Source organism: Salmo trutta, chromosome 6, assembly GCF_901001165.1.
Source record: "Salmo trutta chromosome 6, fSalTru1.1, whole genome shotgun sequence".
Taxonomy (NCBI): Eukaryota; Metazoa; Chordata; class Actinopteri; order Salmoniformes; family Salmonidae; genus Salmo; species Salmo trutta.
In genome coordinates this window covers 23,933,902-23,959,511 of record NC_042962.1, presented here as the reverse complement: position 1 = coordinate 23,959,511, position 25,610 = coordinate 23,933,902, and the positions used below count along the sequence as shown (strand labels likewise).

The window sequence follows — 25,610 nt, the reverse complement described above, 5'->3', positions numbered from 1 at the left end:
ACCCACCCCGCCTGGCCATCTAGATGTTTGAAGGTTAATGTATTTTCTTTAGGGAAGGTACTGATCCAACATGTATGACATTCCTGGGAGTGTGTAAAATGTTTTATTACCATAGCAGTTTTGTATGTTCTCTATAGTTATGTAATTGAAAATGTATCAATTGGCACATTTGGGAAAACTGGTGAAGGACACCTGGCAGACTTGATATAAAATATTGTGTGATGATGTAATTCTTCAGTGGATAAGTCTGAAACATTGCACACACACTGCTGCCATCTTGTGGACAACATCTAAATTACACCTAGAATCCTACTTCATTGTCTGGCCTTTCTCTTGCATTTCAAAGACGATGCAACAACAAACAAAAAATCGAAAACGCATGTTTTTTGGTTTGTATTATTTTTTACCAGATCTAATGTGTTATTCCTTTCAAATAGTATCAAGAATATGCATATCCTTGCTTCAGGTCCTGAGCTATGTCATTGTAGGCGGAATTTGAAAAAAAGGCACCGATCCTTAAGAGGTTTTTAATGTAATCTCAACTGCAATCCAGGTCATTTGGTTCTGCAATAACAATGTTTCCCGACTCTGGTCCTCAAGTACGCCCAATGCCTGATTCAGCTTGTCAAAGGCTTGATGATTAGTTGGCAAGTTGAATCAGGTGTGCTTGTCAGGGGCCCCAACAACAATATGCACTGTTGGGGGTACTCAAGGACCGGAGCTGGGAAACACTGTGCTATAAAATGAAGCACAGTGATAACACATTCATCTGTATAAATAAACAAAATATCTGAAGTGATATTCCCATTAGAATTTTGCTGTGCTTTTAAATGGTTGAAAGTGCAGTAAGACATTTGGGTGACAACTGAACCAAATATCTGACATTGTTTTTCCATTGGAATTTGGTTTAGATGGTTAAAAGAATAGTGATAACACATCAGAAATTCTACTGACTTTTGGCTGTCTTTTAGAGTGGGTGAATATAGGTTATAATCTCAATGATCAGCTTCTCAACCAAATATGACCAAATTATCCACGTTGAAATGACGTGGTGTGCCCAGTGGGATTGTTGTGCAAGAACAACAGTAGTTGGTCCCGTTTTTGAAAATGAATCTTTGTGGAAGGATTATTCAAATCCTCTCTGCCCCTGCGCCCTCATACACATACAGCATATAATCATGTGGATAAGAGATTCCGTGAAACCAGGACAATATCAAATTCCCCAAAAGGTCTAAGCTTGTAGACATAACCTTTATAACAAAGAAACTTAGAATTACAAGATGGCCGTCTTAAAATGCTTTGGAATAATGCAAAAAATCTCTATTTTATGCAATGTGTTGTGTAACGCAATAGTCAAGGGGTACTGTGAGAGACAAAGAGCAAAGTACTGTATGTATCACAAAACATCCCTTGCACCTTATGGGAACATAGGCCTTTGCACTTTGGCGCCATGTTTGTACAAGGAAATTGGTTTGAATGTAAACAAGAGTCTATGCAAAGAGATCTAGTCATTGATAGCCCTATACACAAGCCAAACAGTTTTTTGAGGTGTGCAAGGGACTATGGGGTCATTCATCAGAGACACTAGTGTATGACAGCCCTCATGCTCATAATCATTTTTACAGATTGGAGATTGGAAAGTCTCTCTATAGAGCCTGGATGCAGGTTGGGGCGTGAGATATGAGAATACCAGGTGAGGTGCATAGCTCACGTGCAGCTGCGCAATGTGTGTGGCGCCACCAAAGGACTAGGATCGTGGGATTGTGGCATATCTCAAGTCATAATTCAACTTCGGATGATATGGCTTGTATAACATTTGACAATGACATATTAATAGAAGATTTTATTTGTGAGAAGCAAATGACTTATTGCTCTCTCACTCTCTCTCTCTATATATATATATATCTATCTATCTCACACGCACATGTAGATGCAGTCTCTTACACTCTTTTGTGGTTTGTCTGTCTGCTTATGGAGACTTTTGGGGAAGTAGGTTTATATTTTTCACAGGAACATAAGCATGTGATTAAATAAAGCATCTGACAGATAGGACCTTTACTTTCTCATAATGTGAAAAGTTCAGAAGGTGAAAAGGTCAGGCAACCATGACTTCAGCAGCCCTGCGTTATACATAGATCGTATGAGGAACAAGGAAGGCTACCCTTGAGTGAAACTGAAAATGTTTCATGTGGGGGCTTATTGTACTATTAAGTATTCCAAATACATAATAATAACAAACAAAAAATTACCAATAATTTAATCCAACTGATGTACAAAATATTGGAACATACGATACATTCACGTGACAAATTCTGCATAAAGTGATAGATGATAACATAATTCCTTTGAGACAGCCTGCACATCTGGACAATGCCTTGACCTGCTGTACAAGTTCAAATTGTACTCAGTTACTATAAACAGGAAAAAGAGTGCAGACAATATTGAACTGTTCATTGAATTCACTCAGAGCTCACGGTCACCGGTCATGTGTCATGGGTATAGGGCCCTGAGCTGTTCCAGATCACATAGTCAGGGAAAACTCAGGGCCTCGTGGGAAGAAGAAGGAAGAGGGAGAGTTTCAAGGAAGAAAATGCGTTACTGCATTTATTGGTTGAGTTTTGATTGCAATTCAACTTTATTGAGTTAGAAATGCACCTGAGGCTCGAACAATGGTTGCATCATCCAAAATGTTGTCAAACTTTAGCTTTGGCAGCAAACATGGTAAGGGTTGACTTCCTATTTGACAGCCAATAAATAGACACAATTGATGTCTATAACATGGTAATATACATGTATTTGGTTTTATGACGCATAGAGACAGTTTAGTTTTATATTTGTGTAACCAGTGTCTGCCGCTAAGTGTATGGCCACTCATCATATGATCTGCAAAATGTCCCTCTGTACATTGTATCACAGTGTTAAGATTCCACTCTGTAAACAATTCACAGACATGTTCTTATGTAGTCGTTTACATGTACTATACTTCCACCCACTGACCCAACTTTTTCTAGTGACCGTATATATAACACTAACTGCACACACCAGCCGGTTGCTTACTGTGTGATGTGTATACATTAAAAGGAGAAATTCCACCGGAGGGTAAATGTGTAAAAAAAAAACAAAAAAAAAAAAGAGACGCATGCTATGGTCACTTTGAGGTCATTCTGTTTCAGGAATTACCACGGTTATGTGAGCTATGTGGATCACTCCAATATATTGATATCACTCCGCGGCGGAGGGATACATCCGAGGTGAGGATTTACAGATTTTCTCCTGGGTACACCTGTGGTCCACCCCTATATATAGACCCCATGGCCGTGACAAATGTTCCCTACATCATTTATGAGGCGCCTCTAGCACCATAGAGGATTGGAGTGATCCATATAGCTCACATAACCGTGGTTACATACGTAACCTTCGTTATGTTTCTCTATATTGGATCACTTCAATATATTGGTATACCCGTACCAGATTTAGTCGGTGCTAGAGGGACCTGGCCAGCCAGTGGCGAAGTCCCAACGCGGGACCGAGACGCAGGGGCCGTCAATGTGGAAGGGGGGTCCTGGCACAGACCCCGGAAGGGGAGACGATGCCCAGGACCGCTGAACCAACCACAGAGGGAGGTGCCACATTTACCCGATAGTACCTAGCAAAGGAGCAAGAGGAAGCCCAGCTGGCCCCAGTACAAATATCAGAGAGGGGCACTCCTCTCAGTAGAGCCCAGGATGCAGCCACACCTCATGTTGAATGTGCCACCACAAATCCCAGCACTGGCCGGCCAGCCAGGCGGTATGCTGTCGTAATTGTGTCCACGATCCAGTGAGAGAGCCTCTGCTTTGATAGCCCAGCCCACAGGACACACCATAGCAGACAAAGAGCTGTTCTGTTGTTCTCACTGACCGTGTCCGCTCCACATAGGCAGCCAGTGCACGCACATGGCATAGCATGCCAGAGGGAGGCATAGACTCCCCCGCCACTTCCCGGAGGGTCATAAGCAGACAGGATAAAAGGGATGTTCACATGCCCCCCTTTGGGGGGAATTAAGGGTTGGGGCGGAGAGATATACTCCTCCCACCAGGGTCCATCCGGTAGCACTCAGAACTTACCGAAAGAGCATGGAGCTCACCGACCCTCTTCTTGGAAGTAATCGCTACCAAGAAAGCCACAGAGGTCCTGGTGGCTATGACATGGAGTACCACAGGGGGCAGTGTGCATCGTACAGGGAGGCAAACAGGTCCACCTGCGCCCTCCCGAACATGTCCCACAGGTGCTGCACCACCTGGGGATGTAGGCTCCAGTCCCAAGGTGGCGGGCCCTCCCTCAAGAGCGTATCCACTGCCACATTCAGGATCAAATGGTATGTGCGCTGCGTGTCGAGACGCTAGACGTCCCTGAGCCCAGAGAAGGAGCTCCCATGCCATAAGATGGAGACGGTAGGACCTCAGTCCACCCTGATGGTTGATGTAAGCCACCAATGTGGTGTTTTCCATTGTCACCAGGACTTCAGATGTGGAAGGAAAGACCGCAGGGCCAGCAGTACAGCTCAGAGCTCTAGTGTATTGATGTGCCTGCCGCTCCAAGGGGGTAGCCAACAGCCGCTGGCCGACCTGCCCTTGGTCACAACCCCCAGCCGATCTGGGAGGCGTCTGTGCTGACTAGCTCCCGGCGACACATCCTCAGCATCTCCACCCCACCTGAGAGAAAGGAGCGACAGCGCCACCTCAACAATGCCCTGAGGCACTGTGCGGTCACCTGCAGCTGGCGGTAAAGGTTGTGCTTCGGGCACAGCCGGTGGAAGTTAAACCACCGTTGAAGAAGCCGGCGATGCAGCAGGCCCAGGGGAATTAGCAATGAGGCCGCCGTCAGCACGCCAAACAGGCGTTGGCAAGTCAGGGCGGATACCACCCGCCCCTGCCGAAAGTCGAGGCAAGATAAGATCGCCTGAATCCTTCTGGTGGGCAGGCGTGCTCTGATGAGGACTGAGTCCAGTTCCATGCCAATGAAGGTGCCTTCCCTGTAGCTCAGTTGGTAGAGCATGGTGTTTGCAACACCAGGGTTGTGGGTTCGATTCCCACGGGGGGCCAGCACAGAAAAAAAAAAAATGTATGAAATGTATGCAGTCGCTCTGGATAAGAGCGTCTGCTAAATGACTAAAATATAAATGTAAGGCCACCCTTTGGGTGGGCATCAGATGACTCTTCTTGTCATTTACAGTAATGCCCAGCCCGCCGATGTGGGTCAGGAGCATGTCTCTGTCTGACAGGACCTGGGTCCTGGTTGGAGCACAAATCAGCCAATCGTCCAGGTAATTGAGGATCAACAATCCTCGGTATGTGAGAGGTGCCAGGACCTGCATCCATGCACTTTGTGAAAGTGCGGGGTGCCAAGGAGAGGCCAAAGGGAAGAACCATGAATTCATAAGCCATCCCTTCGAAAGCAAATTGGAGGTACTGCCAATGAGCTGGGTGAACAGGAACATGGAAGCATGCCTCCCTCAGGTCCAGCATCACAAACCACTGGTCCCTGGACACGGCCTGCAACACTCACGCTGGGGACAGCATGTGGAACCTCAGTACCTTGAATTACCCATTGAGGTTGCAGAGGTCCAGAATTGGTCGAAACCCTCCGTCTCTTTTTAAGACCACAAAATAAGTAGAACCCCACCTAGCCGTTCTGATGTCTCGATCCTGCAGATGGCACCCTTGTCCAGGTGTGAGGAGATCTCCAACCGCAGGATTTTCTTCTTCAGGGGGTCGGCCACCGTGGTGACACGAAGGCCCCTGAAGTACGGGGGCCGGCACCGGAATTGGAGTCGGTACCCCTTCAGCATTGTGGACAACACCCAGGGGGACTTCACACCCTCCTCCCACTTTGTCCTTTGAGACCGGGAGAAGCGGCCAAGGCCGGGGAAGGGTGTGTCAGGGGTCCTGCCGGGGCCCGCCTCTCTTCTGGCGCCCCGAGCACCTGGGTCCCCCAGGCACGTACCTATGGCGGTGACAGTTGACAGGCTGTTGCTCCACCACAAGCTGTGCCCCTCCCCGCTGTCGCCGCTCAGCACGATATCCAGTGCATTGGCTACCCGAGTGAGTAGGCTCCTCATAGCCTCTCGATCCACTGAGGGCAATGAAGACCTGCTGTGGTTTCTGATGGCCTATCAGCCTGGTAGCCCTGCTCACGGTGGTGAACAGTGCCAGCATCGTCCCTCAGGAACAGCCTATCACTGGCCAACAGGGAACAGCAGTCGTCACCATCGAAGCTATCAACCTCCTGACGCAGGGCATGCGCCCTCCATTCAAGGTGGTCCCAGCGGTGCGACTCCTGGCCTCCAATCGCGCCATGCGTTCTGAGAACACCACACAAAACAGGCATCCAGTAGGGCACTCCACCGCCCTCTCTGCATGGCTCAAACCCAGGCAGTGCATACACAAGGTATGCACATCCCCAGGGGGGAGGCCATCATCACACCTGTCACAAAGGGAAGCCATAAGCTCAGCCAAGCCAACAAGACCACGGAGCAGGGGTCCAATGCCCTGGGAGAGCTTATGTCGTAACCCGCTTGGAGGAATAGGAACCCCGTGAGGGATAAATTACCCAGTACCTCGGGAAGACCCGTGTGGGAAAAGCAGGCAGACAAAAAAAACAGCAACCAGGTAATGGATTTGTTTTATTTGTTTTTGTTTCACGCCAACTGCAATATTACCTAGCCGGTTTATTATCCAAGCAGTAAAAACAGCACCATATGATGGAGTAACTCCATTAAGGAACTCCAAAGTTAATGTCTCAACATAGTGAAAAGCCCACCACAATACTCTTACACTCTGCAGGGGAAAGAATAAAAAAAAACCCTGCAGGGTAATTAGCAGAGAACCCGCGTCTACGGTGCAGGGAGCAGCATGTTAAAGCAATTCACAACACACACATAGACCAAGCCAGTGGGCAAGTTGTGTAAGGTAAATTACAGTTTGTGGCAGTAAGAGCCGCCATACTGATGGATGCACATGGAGTCATAATGTAACGCTAACGAAGCACAAGTACGACAAACCACGGGCGGAAGGTACAGATCAACCACGTGCAGCGAGTGGAACACTCAAGAGGAGGGGCTGGCCATGTGGCCAGCTGCAAACAGCCAGTGAGTATACTTCCACGCAAGATATTACACTTACCACTGACTTACCGAGCAAACTTCAGAAAGTTTGTACCTCAAACCATACGGACGTCCACAGAGAAAATGAAAGAGAACATGCGGCCATGGGGTCTATATATAGGGGTGGACCCCAGTCATGACACAGGTGTACACTGGAGTAAATGTGTAAATCCTCACCTCGGATGTATCCCTCCGCCGCGGATTGATACCAATATATTGGAGTAATCCAATATAGTGAAACATAACATAAGTTGCGTGCAAGTAGTTATTTCTCATTAAGCCCCCTCCCAAACGAAATACTCAGTGAGTTAGTAAACTGTGCTGTGCAGTAGGGTGGGATTGGGTTGGGTTGCCCCCATTCTCCAATCTCTGTCTGACCCTTACAGCTGGCCCTGTATGGCTTTCTGATAACTGCAGTGTCTCTCTTATCTCACTCTACAACTCTGCAAAGTCATAATACAGCTTGGTCGTTCCACGAAATGAGTGCCTTTTGCATCCCTTGGATATTTTAAGTAGAAATTGTGTGAAAATATAGAATTTTAAAAACCTGTTATATGCCCTTTAATATAAACCCCATGGAAAATTCAATAAATCTGATTTTTAATATGAATAAAGAAGACTTGCTAAAGTGCATTTTGACTTGTCCCTTTTTGCACCCTGTGTGACTTCTAGGAAGATTTTAACCCACTTAACCCTAACATTTCTCCAAGTTGTAACATTCATTGTAAAACCCTATTTATTATGTTGCCTTGACAAAGTCATTTCTGGCTATTATTATTTATTTAATATGATTAGTGATTCATTTTAAGGTAAAACGCTGTTACATGAACAGAACTCTCGTTTTAATATGGTGAAACTATTCCTTTAAGAGAATATATTTTAAAGAAACATTGAACATCTTATAGTCAAATCCTAGTGTAAAAGCAGGTGAGCTGATTCTACTCTTTTTGGCAGTTTTCTGGTGTTTTGTAGTGGAAAACTGAGTGGGTCGAGCATAACACATAAACCCTGTTATCCATAGAAACTTGCATTCAATTGCCCCTCCCTGTTGCACACAACAAGCTTCCATTCGCCCTGTCACAAGGGGATTTATGGCTGATTTAAGATGAAATTGTCAACCCTGTTACTTTACTTGGTACTTACTATGATCACTTTTTTATTTAACCACTTGAGATGGGAAAACATGCTTTTTATTAAGTTAACCATGTGCTCTTTATGGCAGAATGTAAAAATGAGGTGAAACAAAATGTTTTTCATTTTATGTACCAAATGACACTACTCAAAAGGCACCCACTTGGTGGAGCGACCCAGTGTCATATACTGTATGCATATGGACTCATAAATGAACACATGCAAGAGGCCATTCAAAGAGAAAATGACGAGTGAACTGAGAAAACAAATGTGTATACTGTATCAAATGAAAAAATGATAGCAATTATTTTGTCACATCGACAAAGCAAACAAGCATTATTTCAATTCCATAACTATTTATTGAATGCGCCCACTGGAAAACTGACAGGATATTTTGTGGTGTGTACCAGACAATAAAATCCCCACTTGTATTCTGCTCTGCTGTATCTCTCCCCTAGGCCCAGAGCTTGTGTAAGGGTATTAGGCCTGACAGCTCCACAGTAATTATGACAAATGGCCAGACGTGAGACAAACCCTGGGGTTCAGGGCTTAAGCAGGAGGATGTTGCAGTGTGCGCACGCTTGTGAGAGTGTGTGTGTGCATACAGTATGTCTTCTGCTTGTCACACTTTTGCATCAATGTGAAATGGTTAAGAGAAAGGTAAGAGAAAGAAAAGAAAATATCATTCGATTTATAGCAGGTAGGGACAGATGTATACATATATCATACTATCCTTTCTCTCTCACTAAGATGTGTTTCAGAGACACTTGAGACACATTTGAGATGTTTCATAATAATAATAATAACTTGCCGGATGAGTAAGATGAACTCAACTCTGGGATCACAGACAGCTGCAAAATAGAAAACCACTCTAGAGAAAGAAATTGTAATATAGTATGTATCTTATTGGTGAATATGAACAAAGTTACAGACTATACATTTTTGGGGGGATTGCTCATGAAATCCTCGCTGAAATATTAATTGGATTAATACATTAAGAACGAGAAGATTTATATTGTGAGTGCTATTTTGGGGGGATAAAAAAAAAAAAATTGATCAGCTCCTCTAGTTTATTTTGTATTAATACCTGTTTTCCCATAATCAATCAATCAAATTTATGAAGCTATTTTAAATTCAACAGTCCATCATCAGGCATCAGAAAGCCGATTGGATTTTCCTGTCTCTGTTATGTTGTCTCTAGAGCCAGACAGCTACTGTACAGTCTCCAAACCGCATCATAAGCAACTGACCTCAATTCCTGTTTTGACATATGGTGATTCGGTGCAGAAAATGAGGGAAAAACTGTGTAAAACATGGCATGACTTCCTCACAAACAGACTGTCAGCAGACAGTGCATAATGATGGTGTATATAAAATATTCAATTTGCTTGTTTGAATCAGGTAGCCAACAAGTTTCCAACTTAAAAAACTCAACACACATACAGTGCTGTGAAAAAGTATTTGCCCCCTTTCTAATTTTCTCTATTTTTGATACTGAATGTTATCAGATTTTCAACCAAAACCTAATATCAGATAAAGAGAACCTGAGTAAACAAATAAGAACAATTACATACTTATTTAATTTATTTCATAAACAGAAAGTTATGCAACACCCAATGCCCCTGTGTGAAAAAGTAATTTCCCCCTTAAACTCAATAACTGGTTGTGCCACCTTTAGCTGCAATGACGCCAACCAAACACTTCCTGTAGTTGTTGATCAGCCTATCACGTTGCTGTAGAGGAATTTTGGCCCACTCTTCCATGTAGAACTGCTTTAAATCAGCGAAATTTGTGGGTTTTCAAGCATGAACTGTTCTGCCACAAGATCACAGGTATTAGGTCTGGACTTTGACTAGGCCATTCCAAAACTTCCAAAAACATATTTTTTGTTGTTGCCATTTTCATGTGTTGATTTGGGGATGCTTTGCTGCCTCAGGATCTCGACGACAGGCCTTAACAGAAGGAACCATGAATTCTGCTCTGTATCACAGAATTCACAGGAAAATGTCAGGCCATCCGTCTTTGAGCTGAAGCTGAACACAGCTGGGTCATTCAGCAAGACAATGATCCAAAACAGACAATCGTCTCTACATGAAAATGGCTAAAAAGCAACAAATTTGAAGTTTTGGAATGGTGTAGTCAAAGTCCAGACCTAATCCCAACTGAGATGTTGTGACAGGACTTGAAACAGGCACTTCATGCTTAAAAACCTACAAATGTTGCTGAGTTAAAGCAGTTCTGCATGGAAGAATGGGCCAAAATTCCTCAAGAGTGATGTGAGACTGAACAACAACTACAGGAAGCATTTGATTAGAGTCATTGCAGCTAAAGGTGGCACAACCAGTTAATCAGTGTAAGGGGGCAATTACTTTTTTACACAGGGGCATTGGGTTTTGCATAACTTTGTTTATGAAATAAATTAAAGAAGTATGTAATTGTTGTGTTATTTGTTTACTCAGGTTCTCTTCGTTTAATACTAGGCAGTTGTGCAAAGAACTTAAGTAAAAATACTTTAAAGTACTACTTATTAAGTCATTTTCTTTGCTACCTGTACTTTACTATTCACATTTTTACCAACTTTTACTTTTACTTCACTACATTCCTAATGTACTTTTTACTCCATACATTTCTCCCTGACACCCAAAAGTACTCGTTACATTTGGACAGGAAAATTGTCCAATTCACACACTTATCAAGAGAACATCCCTGGTCATCCTACTCCCTCTGATCTGGCAGACTCACTAATCATAAATGCTTTGTTTGTAAATTATGTCTGAGTGTGCCCCTGGCTATCCGTAAATACATTTAAAAAACTAGAAATTGAGCCATCTGGTTTGCTTAATATAAGGAATTTGAAATTATTTATACTTTCACTTTAGATACTTAAGTATATTTTAGCAATTCCATTTACTTTTGATACTTAAGTATATTTAAAACCAAATATTTTTTTTTTACTTTTACTTAGGTATTATTTTACTGGGTGACTTTCACTTTTACTTGAGTCATTATCTATTAAGGTATCTTTACTTTTGCTCAAGTATGACAAATGAGTACTTAGGTTTTAGGTTGAAGATCTGATAACATTCAGTATCAAAAATATGCATAACTATCAGAAAATTAGAAAGGTGGCAAATACTTTTTCACAACACTGTACATGTAAACCATTTGAGAGATGAAAATGAAATCATATCTGCGAAGTTAAGGACAAAAACTAATTTGAACTGTTCATGACCTACCTCTGACCTTCCTAAGTTAGTTGCATGTCTGGACTGCTGAAACAGGCGCCAGATCGGTCCAATTCACCCTGAAAATGTGGCCAAATGTTTCCCTCTAGACATGCGTACACACACACACACACACACACACACACACACACACACACACACACACACACACACACACACACACACACAGAGAGAGAAAACATCTCAGAGCATATCTCAGCATTGTTGGCAAAGCAAACACAAATACCTTTTCCATATGAAGGCAAAACAGACGCTCATAATAAGCCTTTCCGATGGCCATCAGGCTTCCTCCCCAGTGAGCGGGCGGTGCATGGCAGGGCATAAGAGGCCGACAGGGCCTCCTGAGGCCAATGTTATGTAACCAGTCAGCTTCTGATGAGCATACAGACAATAGCCTGTCTAGCCCCCATTCCCCCAGATAAGCACATGGTGCACATGAGGATGTGTGAAACATACTCCTCAGCCTGAAGTGTCCCCACTTGCGCCAACAAATAGCTAGCTTTTCATGTGGCGCTGAATGGTAAGACCCTTCAGGAGGGCCGTCACGTGTGCTAAAAGAGCAGAGGTCCTGGGTTTGAGTCTTGGTGTAAGCCGAATCAGGAGGAAGTAGTACTCGCTAAGCAAGCAGCGTGATATCCTTTACAGTTGCGCTCAGCACTAGCTGGAGTCGCTGTTGAGTAAGTTTGAGGGGTGAATGTAGCACATGATGATGTGTGAAACGTACTCCTCAGCCTGAAGTGTCCTCACTTGCGCCGACAAATAGCTAGCTTTTCTTGAGGTGCCGACTGGTAAGACGCTTTAGGACACGGATTATCAAATATTACAAAGTACAGATACAAAATTATGTTTTGTAATGTATTTAATTAAAATACATTTATTTTGTATTTTAAAATACCCCCAAAAAATCTAAGTAGCCGGTCTGAGCAGCAACAACATTCTCAGTAACAGAAACTTTTTTCTTGCTGACTGTGATGTGTTATTGTTTATATACCTTAGTTGAGCATTTCACTCTCAGTAAGAGCGTCTGCTAAATGACAAATGTGAATGTATAATTGAAAATTAACTGCAAAACACACTGGGTATTATTATTGGCCTTGTTTGTGGGTGGAGTTCATTAGAATAATACTCAGCATGCTTTGCAATTGTACATTTTTACATTTTAGTCATTTAGCAGACGCTCTTATCCAGAGTGACTTACAATTAGTGCATTCATCTTAAGATACTATAGCTAGGTGAGACAACATATCACAATCATATAAAGTACATTTTCCCTCAATTAAGTATTTATCAACCTTTTTACATATTCAAGTACATTTAGTTAATTTAGCAGACACTTATCTCACCATAGTGCTATCAAACTTCTGATGCCAATACAGGGTGAAAGGGGATCACAAAATGTGAATCGCTATAACAAAAAGGTATATAAAAGAATTTAGTATTTTGAAAATACAAATTACAGTGTTTAGAATATACACAATACATTGGAGTGTAGTTTACCCAGTGTAATTCAAATTACAAAATACTCAAGAAGTAATTAAAATAAATATTTCAAATATGTGACAGAAAAACTGGCCATTTCTGCTTCAGGGGGGCGGTCATGTGTGCTGTTAGCAAGGCCGAGGTCCTGGGTTTGAGCCGAATCAGTAGGAAATGGTACTTGCTAAGCAAGCAGCGTGACGTCCTTTACACACAAATATTTTAAGCGAGGAACTGGTTTTCCAGATAATATAGCCTTTACAAGGATAAGCATCACACATCCAAATGTCTAAAATGTACTGCTGGTTCAGTGGCCCTGAGGGCGTCCACATATATAAGTTTGGTTTGCTCCTAGCAGAACTCGTCTACGCGAAGTGATAGTGCCTTAAAATACATTCGCTTGAAAACAAGAAAGAAAAACGGCAATATGAATGTTTGTTCCTGTTGAGACACCGTATCAACAACATAGCCAGTACACTTCCTCAAAATAGTCAGAATTAATATTTCCTGTTGAGATACCGTATCAACAACATAGCCCGTATTAATCTATGATAATTCAAGAAATCTGTCATTCATTTTGAGGTTTTTGCAGAGTAATCTTAGTCGCACAATTTTACATCTAAGATGTTTGATGCAGTATTCTCAAGTGAAAAAATGTGTATGAAAACGAGTTGTCTGTCATTAAATGGCAACAAACACTTCATTGAAGAAGCCATACTGTCGACCAATCACTGACGAAGGGATGTAGATTTTGGCTACCGAACTTCGACAAGCCCCAAGAAAAAACTGTGTGCTCAATAAACCGAAAAACCCTTGCTAAATGCTGCTGAACACCAAAACGAACAAATTGTCACGCGAATGCAGTAATATAGAAGCTTACTGCTCGATTGTACAGCACAGTCCTTTATTGTGCAGTATATCGTGTGAAGAGAAGAGTTCAGGATGTTTATTCATTCTGGGCCACGCGAATTAGTTGTGCATTGACAATGAATCTTACCGTCAAGTCATGCTTGCAAGCATCTGAAGTGAGAGTTGACTCGATTACATGACACCTAAACAGAGATAATCTGCTCGCAATCAGTTGATGAAGGACTGACCTGTACATTTGACATTAAGCCTTCATTGGTAAACTACAGATTGATGCAACCTTTTGCATTTATTCACATGATCATTTAACCCTAAACTGTAAGTAGCAGTGCTTATTTTTTCAATATTAAAGAGGTCAATGACTGGTAAACACTCAAAAGTAAACAGCTGCTTAAACTGCAGTATTCCAAAATAGTTTTGGATTAAATGTCTTTCCATCTGTTTAAAATGTTATTTTGGGCACTGCGGGGCTGTTTAGTGGACATAAAATCCCATCACACTACACACTCTAATAATACACTTGTATTCTAAAGTATCACAGGAGTAGACATGATTTACAGATTTTTTTAAAACCTTATTTAACTGGGCAAGTCAGTTAAGAGCAAATTCTTATTTTCAATGACAGCCTAGGAACAGTGGGTTAACTGCCTTGTTCAGGGGCAGAACAACAGATTTTTACCTTGTCAGCTCGGGGATTTGATCTTGCAACCTTTTGGTTACTAGTCCAATGCTCTAACCACTAGGCAACCTGCCGCCCCAGACTTTGTTGTTGTTGAGTAAAGTGAGTCAGTCAGTGTTTTTCAGTGATTTGACTACACAATGCTACTGCACAGTGAATTAAGTGTTGTACAGCCAAAATAGATGGCTACTCAACTTGTCTCTATGCTGAATAGACATTAATAAGGGAAAACGTGTTCTTGCAGTGTTCCAATAAAACAACCCTCTGTGGCTAATATTTTAAGTCTTAACAAGAACTGAGCTCGATTATAATAGCATACTTATGTACTTCCATCTCCATGAAATGATTACACAGGAACAAAGGTCTGCATTTATTGCCGTTTAAGATTGGTGTAATTGTTTTAATCCACCAGTACTTTGCACCTGAGGTTTAGTTATGCTTCAGAGACACGAACATTCGAACGAGGAAGTCGCATAAATCCCAAACAGCCAGTCTTTTTAATTGTAATTCTAAAACAATGTAAACCATTATGAGAAGTGCTGAGTTGGTAAAGGCCTCTGCTATCACATTAATGGGTCAAGGTTACGTCTCAGGGCCAGTCGTTAGAAAGTAGATCTCATTATCTTAAAAATAGAACACAACGCTTTAATCGTCTTAGTGAAATCCAAAGCATTACCACACACCCAAGCATTCACTATGGCAATTCAGTGTATCTGACTAGTCACAGGCTCGTTGACATTGTTAGACAGGGTTACTAGGATTTCAGATTTCACATACTGTAAGGTGGACCCCAGTGCAGACCACAGAATCTCTTGAGAATCAGTGTTCACCCAAGCATTGTTTCTTCTGTTTCCTACCCTATTGACTCCTGAACTTGACTTATACATGCACTAATTGTTCAAAGAATGTCGATCCAACTTCTTGCCATGCATTTGATTCTCCATTTTATCCTGTGATGAAAGACCTCTGTGAAGTCTGTTGAAAAGGGGGTGTTTTCGCCTGTGTAAATATAAGGTCTAATTGCAGTTCCTTATGTAGAAGTCTCCATTGCGAGGTATTTCCCATATAAACTGTATACTGGGGTCAACAATTCAGCGAGACCAACTTCATGCAATTAGAGTGATCATGTGAATGATAAGATAAACTGCATACATGCATGGCCCTCTGGAAGTCACGTCCCATAACGGAGCAAACAGTATCCGAAGGTCAAACGTTCAAATAACCCCCAAATCCACTTTGTGTTGGACAAACAAGATCCTCCAGTCTTGCCATGCTTTGATGTATCATGTTTATTGTCAAAACAGGCTTGGTCAAAACAGTGATCTAGACAAAACAAGATGTTATGGTTTCATTGCAGTGAAACACTTGTAGATTATCCTGAGTTTCAATTTTGATATTGGGTTAAACTCAAATTGTGGTTAAATTTAAGGTCAGGATATTCCACAAGTTTACAGCACTACTATGGTAATGACATGTGGTCATAAATGTCCTACTTCAATTATTTATGTTTTTTATGTTCTGATACATTACCATATTTGATTGATGATTTTCATATCCATCTGTCATGTATTTGACATATTTTACCTTTTGCCCCTGTAGGATAACAGGTGCTGCTAATTTCCCTAATAAATCTACAGTGAGATTCTCCCACAATCCTGCATGTTCTCAAAGCCCCATGGGTATCCCCCCTTGTCTTTCTGGTCCTTGGCTCACTGGAGCTGGCTTTGGTTCTGCTTCCTCCCAATGGGGGATACAGGAACCTGAGGGGGAGGGGAGTGGGCGGAGGGGGGACCTTGTGCCAAGTATAATGTATGTGGGACACAGATCAGGGTAAGCCATGGGCATGGAAATAACAAGGCAAAGCTACTCACTGTTTGTATGTGCCCGATCCTGACAGAATGGGAACAAGAGGAATGCCTGCAGTGACATACATAATTTCCTCCAGTTTACCCCCAAATACATGACTACTGTTTTCTAGAGCGGTTTTTATACAGTAGTTGCAGCCAGCGTGTGTTTTATTAAGAAATTCGGAGTTCCGACCATCCTCCTCATGTTGCCAGACAATCCTCCCAAGTGTCGTTCAGGTTCGCCAACAATGCATCTGGCTTGGTGAGTGAAAAGCCGTCCTTTGGAATCACATTGGACCCACCAGACAAAGGCTAGAATACAAAAGGTAGATTTTAGCATTCGGACCACACATTCAACGGCCTCAAACTAGTCTTTTCACGATTCAATGGTGCTTTAGTTTAGAGGAAACCTTGTGCATAGATAGGAACCATGGCCAACTGTAATCTCATTCAATTCTGTGGTTCGTAGGTTTTGGTAGCCATGACAACGTGTTAATCTCTTATTATGGATTGGTGTCAAAAAATGAATAAATAAGCCAACCAACCAGGATCAGTGTTGGTTCTGTAAACAGAAACGGTTGGGGTTCTAGGGTAAGGGTGGTTTTTCTGATGGCAATACATGTGATGTATGCAAACATTCAAAGATAGCTGGCAGGAGTTCCAGACTGTGGTACATTGGTATTTAATATTATTTTCACCATTCTTTTTCTTGGGAACCAAACTCAGTATGTGCTCAATTCATTAAAGCCAATAGAAAAACAGGAGAAAATAGACAGGGAACATTGGATATTTTCCAAAAGCCCATGTCCATCCCCTTTTAGCTGGCTGGCTTAGGATAGGATCAACATACTGATTTTTCATCACTTCTAGCCTAGCACATCTGTCAAATGCAATTGAGAGTGCTTCCTTGATTGTAAAAGTGGTGGCACAACATCAGTTACATTTGTTTGAAACAAGTGTAACAAGAACACATTCTCAGCATTGTAGTAGCATTTTCTAGTTACTCAACTGTGGGCCTTTTCTAGTTATTCAATTGTTACCAGAGTTACCCTTGGGACAAACTCACAAGGACATGAATGGAATATCAATAGTTTACAGTTGGACAGTTTTCCGCTGTGGGCCCAAAAGTTCTATGGACAGCTCGAAACCTGTTGGAACGGTTTTCATTCAGATGCCAATGAAGCTTGAAATTGCAGCCTCTCTCTCCCTCAGACTTATTGAGAGTCTGTCTTTCTTTGACAAAGCCACTTTCACTCTGAATTTTCTGCATTCCATTCAACTTTTGCTTGAGAATGTGGGATGAATAGTAAAAAGTTCCTGAAGTTCATCTCCAAGTGACTGTTACAAAACCATAGACGCAGGATTTATCCAAAGGGATGATGAAAGTAATTTCAAGACTAGAGACATTTGTTATGTGTGTGAATAGATTCGAATCACTTTGATCTCACTACTGGAAAACACGCAGTAGATACTGCAATGAGACGGTATCAGAGAATTACATTTTGGTTTGTCGTAGTTGTTTGTGTGAGGAACCCTAATAAACAGTGAGCCTGTTTATTACATCAGCAACAGATATTACGTTGTTGATTCTATTGACCTGTGACCAGGAAGTCAACTCCTTTACAGTGTGTGTGTGTGTGTGTGTGCGCGCAATACAGTAGGCTGGAGCGTCAGTTCATTTTACATGCTCTACTCATCTGCTGTCTACAAGTTTGGAATGTGGTGCAGTGTTTTACATACCGCATAGATGTACTGCACCATTTGACCTTACCTGTGTCTGGCATTATTGGTCTCAATACTGTGGACAACTATGGCAGAGTTCCCAGATTTATAAAGGTTTTTCACCCCTGTTCAGCTCTACGGATAACCAAGGACATCAGTCCCCCATTTCCTGCAGCACCAACTTTATATTGCTCAATGTTAAATGATCTATTAGCCTTGACAAAAAATATGCTTGGTGAAAAAGGTAATAATAATGTAATCTACCAGCTATCCATTTGCAAAACATGAAAGTGCGTCGTAAATTGTCAGAATATGCACCAAACCTTTTGGTTTTTATTTTATTTTATTTTGAGTAGATTCTAATCCATTATTTAATCAGACCTGAAATCTAGATTGAATACAAAATGGGATTATGTGGCTCTTTACATAATGTAATATCTAAAGGAGGGTAAAGCCAATATCAAAGCTGCACCCTGCTGTAGAACAATCATCTGCCTATGTGGCCCATTTCCTGTTGAAACTCAGGAGGAGATGTACTGTACTGTGCTGAATACCCTATATAACATTCAGTGCACGCCAGAAAGGACATCTGCATACTTTCATGCTTTAAACAGCTTTCCAGAAAATGTGTAAAATTCTCTATAATGTCCTCTAGGTTCTTTACTTAATCTCTGTTTGCTGGAATATTATAGTATTAGGAGTATTAGGGGTCATATGCAGATGAAAGGTACTGTAGCAGTGCCTATTCAAATCAAAAAATAAAAATACAACTCCTGTATCATGAGTCAGCACTGAGTAAATGTAAATCTATCAACTGATACAACCAAGGTTGGAATAATAACAAATGTTCTTACCAAATATGGTTTGAAATAAGACATGTGTGCTACAATTTCAATTTGGTGGATGAATCCATCCCACTCTGATTATGTAAAAAGGTCATGAATCAATTACTGCCAAATGTATTGTCTGTGCTCAGTTTGGGTATTTTTTGGAACCCCGTCTGTACAAAAGCCTGTCAGGCAGAGAGGAGAGCAAGAACAGAAAAGATCTGTGTGTTTTCCTATTGGAGCAGGGAAATGTCTTATTATTTACCCTCTAAATGGCTCCCTCCATTTTTTTCAGGCCACTGGTCCATGACTAACTTCCAGTGCCCCCGGTCCAAACTGGCTGTTTCTCTGTGCTCTCTGTCTGCCTTATTTGTGAATTAACGTCCTACTTTCCTCCCTGTAAGTACCCATAATGTCTTCATCTAAAGCTGTTACATCATCAGTAGTCATCAGGGAAGCCCTATGGTTGATACAGTATGTTTGAGCTCAATTACTGGGAGTAAGAACTCAATTGATGAGCACCGTCTTATTGTCATACAGTACCAGTCAAAGGTTTTAGAACACCTACTCATTCAAGGGTTTTTCTTTATTTTTACCATTTTCTACATTTTAGAATAATAGTGAAGACATCACAACCATGAAATAACACATGTAACCAAAAGTGTTAAACAAATCAAAATAGATTTTAGATTCTTCAAAGTAGCCACCTTTTGCCTTGAAGACAGCTTTACATACTCTTGGCATTCTCTCAACCAGCTTCACCTGGAATGCTTTTCCAACCGTCTTGAAGGAGTCCCCACATATGCTGAGCACTTGTTGGCTGCTTTTCCTGCACTCTGCGGTCCAACTAATCCCAAACCATCTCAATTGGGTTGAGGTCAGGTGATTTTGGAGGCCAAGTCATCTGTTATAGCACTCCATCACTCTCCTTCTTGGTCAATAGCCCTTATACAGCCTGGAGGTGTGTTGGGTCATTGTCCTGTTGAAAAACAAATGATAGTCCCACTAAGCACAAACCAGATGGGATGGCGTATTGCTGCAGACTGCTGTGGTAGCCATGCTGGTTAAGTGTGCCTTTAATTCTAAATAAGCCACAGACAGTGTGACCAGCAATGCACCCCCACACCATCACATCTCCTCCTCCATGCTTCACGGTGGGAACCACACAAGCGGAGATCATCCGTTCACCTACTCTGCATCTCACAAAGACACGGTAGTTGGAACCAAAAATCTCCAATTTGGACTCATCAGACCAAAGGACAGGTTTCCACCGGTCTAATGTCCGATTCTCGTGTTTCTTGGCCCAAGCAAGTCTCTTCTTCTTATTGGTGTCCTTTAGTAATGGTTTCTTTGTAGCAATTCGATCATGAAGGCCTGCTTAACGCAGTCTCCTCTGAACAGTTGATGTTGAGATGTGTCTGTTACTTGAACTCTGTGAAGCATTTATTTGGGCTGCAATTTCTGAGGCTGGTAACTCTAATAAACTTATCCTCTGCAGCAGAGGTAACTCTGGGTCTTCCTTTCCTGCGGCGGTCCTCATGAAACGCAACTAATTGGCTAACAACGCATTAAGAAGGAAAGAAATTCCACAAATTAACTTTTAACAAGGCACACTTGTTAATTGAAATGCATTCCAGGTGACTACCTCATGAAGCTGGTTGAGAGAATACCATGAGTGTGCAAAGCTGTCATCAAGGCAAAGGGTGGCTACTTTGAAGAATCTCAAATCTCAAACACATTTTGATTTGTTTAACACTTTTTTTGGTTACTACATGATTCCATATGTGTTATTACATAGTTTTTATGTCTTCACTATTATTCTACCATTTAGAAAATAGTAAAAATAAGGAAAAACACTTCAATGAGTAGGTGTGTCCAAATGTATGACTTGCACTATATATAACAGTGAATTAAGGATGACTTGCCATATGTTGTAACATGCAAAGCAGTACTATGACACTTGACACTGTCAACCATGTTCTGTTTCATGCAGGCGTTGGCCCCCTGCTGAGTGGTTTGATTGATGGTCCAACAGCCTCAGTGTTTCTCCAGCTGCCTTTAGTCTTAGCAAAGCTGGATATAGTCATCAGCTCCAAGATGCTCTACACCTGATCTGTCTGAGTGGGCACGCGAAGAGAGTGACCCTGTATCCGTAGCGTGTTTGGGTGGATCCATCTGAGGGGCACGGTGGATGAGATATGGTACTCTTTGTACCCAATGACAGGATGGGTGTGATGCAGTCCGACTTACTAGATGTAACATAATATAGTGTGATAGATAGACCACAACCACACCCTATGTGGAGAAGCTGAGCTGAAGTTTACCACAAATAAATGTGTCAGAAAGATGGGTGTAAAGATTACAAACATGATTTAGATCTATAAACAGGAACAATACCAGTGAAAACACCCACCTGCCTGCTCTTAATGTCATAAAAGCAAGCTAAAGATCCATTTCAGCCATACCCATCAAATAAATTGTCAAACAATAACATCTTTCGTAGAAGCTCAGTCGACTGCAGACTGCCTTAAAATGTGTCATAAAATGGCTTGACGGTGAGCAAACAAATCACTATAAATTACAGTATAACACTTTATGTGAAATGTTAAACATTTGCACATTGACTTTGCTCCTACACGCACAATCACAGCTGAAGCCCAACTAATGAGGCCAACAGATACAGTAGCAAAAAAAAAAAGCCTAACAAAATTCTTATATTCTCAGCTGGACATTCAAATATGACCCCGTGACTCACAAAGCTCTAGCAGGCTCTAGACAGCACCCATAAAACCAGGCTGCGCTGAGCCCTGAAGGACTGCAGTTGTTAGCCACTGACCTGACCTACAATATTGACTCCTAGACTCTATATATAGCCCTGACTGGCAGCTTCCTGAGGCTTGTGGTGCATCAAGGCCCTGATGACTGCCTTTGCAACTTCAAAGCAGCAGAGCCTACCATCACCTCAGTGCTATCCTGAGATCCTTCTCAATCGAATTACTGTACGTCTTAATAATGGTCAGAGAGGCAGATCGCAATAAATCTACTTCAATACAGAAACAGACCTATTTTATGCAGCCATTTCCCTGTGTGCCAATTTTCTTTATCAGAGGTGATGTTTGAATGGAGGATGTTGACTTCAAAGATAAAACAGGTGAGATTAAAACGTTTGATTAAAATGAATATGTGTTTGGGGAGGTGGGGGTACAGATTGTCGGTTGCGTAATGTCGCTTTGGTGGAGAACTGGGCCAGTATCTGGGACTTTGACATACATCAGAGAGGGGACACAATGTGTTTGAAGTTCTAAATCCACGGTGGAGAGCACGTACATATTGAGAGAAGCTAAAAACATTGCAGAGGGAGAGACAGTAATTACTCATTTTCTGTTAAAGTAATTTAAATACATATTTAAAAATATGTATTTAAATTACTTTAAGTATTTTGTCATTTTAATTACATTGGGCTGAATGACACGTTAATGTATTTTGTAAAAAGATACTTTCAAGAGCTGTAATTTCTATTTTCTAAATACAAAATACTTTTCTATACCATTCTTTGTAGCAGTTAACTTTTTTGGGCTCCCTTTCAGACTGCATTGGTATCAGAAGTCTGATGGCAATATGGTGTGATAGGAGTATCTGCTAAATTAACTAAATATAAATATATATGTAAAAATTAACAATTGCAAAGCATGCTGAGTATTATTCTAATGAGAGCCGCCCTGAAACAAGAACAATAATAATACCCAGTGTGCTTTGCAGTTGTTCATTTTCACATATACATTTCCATTTTGGTTATTTAGCAGACACTCTTTTCCAGAGTGACTTACAGTCAGTACATTCAACTAAAATAAATGAACAACAACATCACAGTCAGAGCAAATATAAAGTTTATGTAAACTGTTACTGAGAATGTTGGTGCTGTTTAGTTGGCTACTTGCAAATGTAGTTTAAAATCCACAATACATGTATTTTAATTAAATAAGTATTTTATAATTTATTTTGATACATTGATCTTTATGGTATTTTGTAATTGTATTTTGTAATTTTTGCCCATCCCTGCTCATTTTCTGGAAAATATGCCACTTACACAATTATATTACTGGTATATGAAGCTCACTTCCTGACCAGTAAGAGTCATTGTACACTGGAATGATTTTGATGCATTTTGGTCTGGAAGGTCAATGAATATTTGCATTCTGTGTAGATTATGTAGAAAAGGCATCAGTTATTACCCACAGTATGAGTGGGGCCTAAATGTGGGTGAACAAAATTCAATAAAATTTCCTCAGATTCAGTAATTCACAATTACAACACTGCACTCTCTAAGGGGTGAAACGAGTTTCAAGTTAGTCTAATATTGACATAAATTCATGACTAAGTGAAAATTTGAAGTGGAATTTTGGATTCGCCTCTAGCAAACATTGCCTTTTTAATTTAACCTTTATTTAACTAGGCAAGTCAGTTAAGAACAAATTCTTATTTACAACGACCGCCTACACAGGCCAAACCTGGGCCAATTGGCCGCCGCCCTATGGGACTCACAATCACAGTCAGTTGTGATACAGCTTGGACTCGAACCATGGTATCTGTAGTGACGCCTCTAGCACTGAGATGCAGTGCCTTCGCCCGCTGCGCCACTCGGGAGTGCCTTTACAAGAGCTAGGGCAAGGGTTACGGCAGGGGCGCATAGTAAGAAGAGATACAGCCAACAAACAACTTGTACATTTATGCCAAACTGTACATGTGGGAGAAAACTAGTTATTACATAATGCAGACCTTTTTCACACAAAATACACTATAAAGTGCCTTCGGGAAAGTATTCAGACCGCTTGACTTTTTCCAAAAAATTTTAGGTTACACTACAGCCTTGTTCTAAAATGTATGAAATAGTTTTTTTCCCTCATCAATCTACACACAATACCCAATAATGACGGAGCAAAAACAGTTTTTTAATACGTTTTTGCTAATTTATATGAAAAAAAAAAAAGGAAATATTACATAAATAGCCTTCATTTCGCAGAAAAAGTATAGACTGACGAGTTTCAGAAGAAAGTTATTTGTTTCTGGTCATTTTGAGACTGTAACCGAACCCACAAATGCTGATGCTCCAGATACTCAACTAGTCTAAAGAAGGACCGTTTTATTGCTTCTTTAATCAGAACAAAAGTTTTCAGCTGTGCTAACATAATTGCAAAAGGGGTTTCTAATGATCAATTAGCCTTTTAAAATGATAAACTTGGATTAGCTAACACAGCGTGCCATTGGAACACAGGAGTGACAGTTGCTAATAATGGGCCTCTGTACACCTATGTAGATATTCCATTAAAAAAAAAAATCTGCCGTTTTCAGCTACAATAGTAATTTACAACATTAACAATGTCTACACTGTATTTCTGATCAATTTGATGTTATTTTAATGGACAAAAAATTGCTTTTATTTCAAAAACAAGGAGATTTCTAAATGACCCCAAACTCTTGAATGACCCTTTACTCAGTACTTTGTTGAAGCACCTTTGGCAGCGATTACAGCCTCGAATCTTCTTGGGTACGACGCTACAAGCTCGGCACACATGTATTTGAGGAATTTATCCCATTCATCTCTGCAGATCCTTTCAAGCTGCTGTCAGGTTGGATGGGGAGCGTTGCTGCACAACTATTTTCAGGTGTCTCCAGCGATGTTCGATCAGGTTTAAGTCCAGGCTCTGGCTGAGCCACTCAAGGTCATTCAGAGACTTGTCCCGAAACCACTCCTGCGTTGTCTTGGGTGTGTGCTTAGGGTCATTGTCCTGTTGGAAGGTGAACCTTCGCCCCAGTCGGAGGTCTTGAAAGCTCTGGAGCAGGTTTTCATCAAGGATCTTTCTGTTCTTTTCTCCGTTTATCTTTGCCTCGATCCTGACTAGACTCCCAGTCCCTGCCACTGAAAAACATCCCCACAGCATGATGCTGCCACCACCATGCTTCACCATAGGGATGGTGCCAGGTTTCCTACAGACGTGACGCTTGGCATTCAGGCCAAAGAGTTCAATAGCGTTTCATCAGACCAGAGAATCTTGTTTGTCATGGTCTGAGAGTCTTTAGGTGCCTTTTCCAAGCGGGCTGTCATGTGCCTTTTACTGAGTAGTGGCTTCCGTCTGGCCACTCTACCCTGCCTGATTGGTGGAGTACTGCAGAGATGGTTGTCCTTGTGGAAGGTTTTCCCATCTCCACAGAGGAACTCTAAAGCTCTGTCAGAGTGACCATCGGGTTCTTGGTCACCTCCCTGACCAAGGCCCTTCTCCCCCGATTGCTCAGTTTGTCCAGGCGGCCAGCTCTAGGAAGAGTCTTGGTGGTTCCAAACTTCTTCCATTTAAGAATGATGGAGGCTAGTGTGTTCTTGGGGACCTGCAATGCTGCAGAAATGTTTTGGTACCCTTCCCCAGATCTGTGCCTCGACCCAATCCTGTCTCGGAGCTCTACGGACAATTCCTTCGACCTCATGGCTTGGTTTTTGCTCTGACATGGGACCTTATATAGACAGTCATGTTCAATCAATTTAATTTACCAAAGGTGGACTCCAAGTTGTAGAAACATCTCAAAGGATGAACCTGAACTCAATTCCTCATAGCAAATGGTCTGAATACTTATGTACATAAGGTATTTCCGATTTTTAATTTGAATACATTTGCAAATATT

The 25,610-nt window shown here is 41.6% G+C and overlaps 1 long non-coding RNA gene across 1 annotated transcript in view; it reads left to right on the top strand.

The window, feature by feature from the left end:
• LOC115195710 (uncharacterized) overlaps positions 1 to 21,646 on the top strand; it is a 48,741-nt gene extending 27,095 nt beyond the window's left edge. Inside the window, exons 2-3 of the long non-coding RNA XR_003878734.1 lie at positions 19,234 to 19,337; positions 20,932 to 21,646. This is a non-coding gene — a long non-coding RNA (uncharacterized LOC115195710). The remainder of the gene's footprint in view (positions 1 to 19,233; positions 19,338 to 20,931) is intronic.
• Positions 21,647 to 25,610: the final 3,964 nt, after the last annotated feature.